The sequence below is a fragment of the Quercus robur genome, chromosome 5, assembly GCF_932294415.1.
Source record: "Quercus robur chromosome 5, dhQueRobu3.1, whole genome shotgun sequence".
NCBI classification, from domain to species: Eukaryota; Viridiplantae; Streptophyta; class Magnoliopsida; order Fagales; family Fagaceae; genus Quercus; species Quercus robur.
In genome coordinates, this window is record NC_065538.1 from 30,428,857 (window position 1) to 30,431,667 (window position 2,811).

General features: G+C 38.2%; 1 pseudogene; it reads right to left on the minus strand.

The window, feature by feature from the left end:
- Positions 1 to 848: 848 nt before the first annotated feature.
- Positions 849 to 2,539, minus strand: LOC126728094 (U4/U6 small nuclear ribonucleoprotein PRP4-like protein; annotated as a pseudogene).
- Between the last annotated feature and the right edge of the window lie 272 nt (positions 2,540 to 2,811).

Below are 2,811 nucleotides of genomic sequence, written 5' to 3' on the forward strand. Positions count from 1 at the left end.
AGTTTCCCCTATATAAGTTAGACTTAGTTAAAAGTTCAATGTGGACTAACACTGTGTATGAATTAATGTCACACCCGTCATACACAACCCAAAGAAATTCAATAAATACAAAAATTAGATTGATGCAGGACTAGCCAGAATTTTGAAACAAGAAATTGAAGAACAGGGAAAATCAAGATAAATAACCTAGGAGCTGATACTTAGGCTTGCTTGAAGTCAACATCAAGCGAAAGAAAACCAATAGGAGACCACCTACTGTTGGCTAAAGTTGGTATCAAACCTACTGTTGCCTAATTCTAATTGTTATAAGAGTCAACACCTAGAGTTGGTTGGAGTAAACACATTATAGTTCTTTAATAGGCTAATAAACCCTAATAATTCTAATTATTGTAAGAAATCCTCATTGAATAATTACAAAAATATCCTTGACTTTAAATAAAAATACTATTAAATGCTATGGCCTAAAATAAAATACAGTTAACTCGAAAAAGAAATTAAAATAAAATTCTCCCAATTATATATATTTTCTTGTTGAATGATTTCACAACTACCCTTATAAAGATTAGGCACACCAAGCATCTGCCGGTTAGCATGGCTCATCTCAGATCTTGCAACAAATTATCCAAGTCTGATCAGTTTTTGAAAAGAAATATAGCAAGGTACATGAAACCTAAGTTAGGAAAATGCAGTATACAATGAAAGCTTCCGTTTACCATAAACCATCTCCCATAGTTAAAAGTGCAACTCCACAATAGACATTTTGAACTTTTTTTGTTATCCACTCATATCCCAAAGGATTTCTAGACCAAAATTTACAGGAAATAAAATTCACCAATAGTTTATCATCTTTAGGATTTAACAATCTTGTCCACATCCATAGTGTGTTCCTTCTCATTGCTATTGCTAGATGACCAATGATTAATTTTCCGCTCATGCAATATGGTTGCTATGTAACGCTCATCTCCTACATGTACATCTAAGGATGTGACTTTTGCTTAATGTCCATCGAGTGTCTTCACAGGCGGACCAAATCTTAGTTGTCATGTCATTGGAAGCAATTATTAAGAAATATCCTTGTTGAGGCTCAAACTTTACTTGTGAAAGCTGGTTGGAATGTGCTGGTATGGAATGCAAAGTATTTCTCTATATTAGATCCCAGATTCGAGAGGTGTTGTCCTCAACCTAGGTGGCAAAATGATAGCCATTAGGAGAGAAGCTAACACCCAGAATTGGCTTGACATGGCCTTCCAAGGCAAGAAACCTTTCCCATTTGAAGGTCCCAAACATGAGCAATCGCATCAAGACCACAAGATGCAGCTAGTGATCCATCACGATGGAAATCTAGCCCATAGACAGTCCTACTGTAACTTTGAAGAATTAATTCCATCTCAGTTTTCACATCCCATAACCTCCAAGTCTTGTCGAAGCTAGTAGTGCCCAAGTACTTTCCTGATGGATGGAATGAAATGCGTGCAAGGCAGTCCAAATGGCCCTCAAATGTTCGCAACAAAGATCCTTTAGTGCTCCAGACAACCTTGCAGTAGAATCAGCAGAGGCAGTAGCTAGATGATCATGTACAGGAGAAAATGTGATATCAGTAGCATGCTAATTTTTACCTTTAATGCAGAGACCATTTCAAAATCTTTGTGTCCCATTGATGTAGAAACCAAACCTCTTTAACTTGCCTTGATCCCCAATAAAAATCCCTAGATGCTTCAGACTCCAATCCAACTTTGCATTTATTTCCCTTTTCCTCTGCACACGTGTAATACGCTTAGCTGCCCGCAGCACAAGGGAGTACTTAGCAAGAGTAAAATCTGTTACACAGTGTTTTCATAACTGAAGATGTCAATATGAAAGCTATGTGTAACAACCACTGCCCACTTTGCAATATCAACTCTGGCATTCCTAAGAGCTGAAGTGACTTGTGTATAAAAGGGATATTGAATAGTTTCTTCATCAATGTCTGCTTTTGCTTTTGCAGCAGAAGCCACAGCCTCTTCCTTTTCCTCCTCCTCATGAGGAGCTTTCATCAACAACTGCCTTTCAACAGCATCTAGTTTTGCCATAATCATCGTCAACCTCTCATGTCCTTCTATCGCTTTTTCTCTAAAAAGGGTAACAGGTTCACCAAGCTTGTGAAGAAGACAAGTCTTGACAACCATGTCATAAGTAATAGTAGGCACGGCTAGAGCTTTAACACATGACTTCATCATAAGCCCCTGTATCAATTTTTCCTGCCACCCTCTCACCAGTCTACTCTCCTTATGCTGTTGATGAAACGGTGTTGCCTGAGAACAAGAATTTAGAGAACAATAGAAATAAAGATACATAACTTAGGAGTATGTAAAAGCAAAAACTAAGAAATAAAGATACATAAATATTTACTTAGGAATATGGTGCCTACGTAATCATATCCTGCACAATGGAGGCCAAGTTGATGTTTATGGTTCCATTCATCCCATTCATCAATTTCACTACAGGTTTATGGAGTTTTCAACCCTAACAAACCAATCTACTCGCCTCCCTCCACCCCCATCGCTTGTAAGTTAGGTTCCCCCTCCTATGGATTGGGTCAAGCTTAATGTTGATGCTACCATATCAGCTACCAAGGTAGCTCTAGCAGTAGTTGCTCGAAACAACAGTGGTGAAGTAATCAAGGTTTGGGCTAAGTTGCAAAATAGTTGCTCACCCCTACTAGCTGAAGCATCATCAATTCTTTGGGCTGTCCAGTTAGCAAAATCAGAAGCATGGTCCCAAATTATTGTTGAGGGTGACGCTAAAATTTGTTTCGACTCCTTATATGCTGAC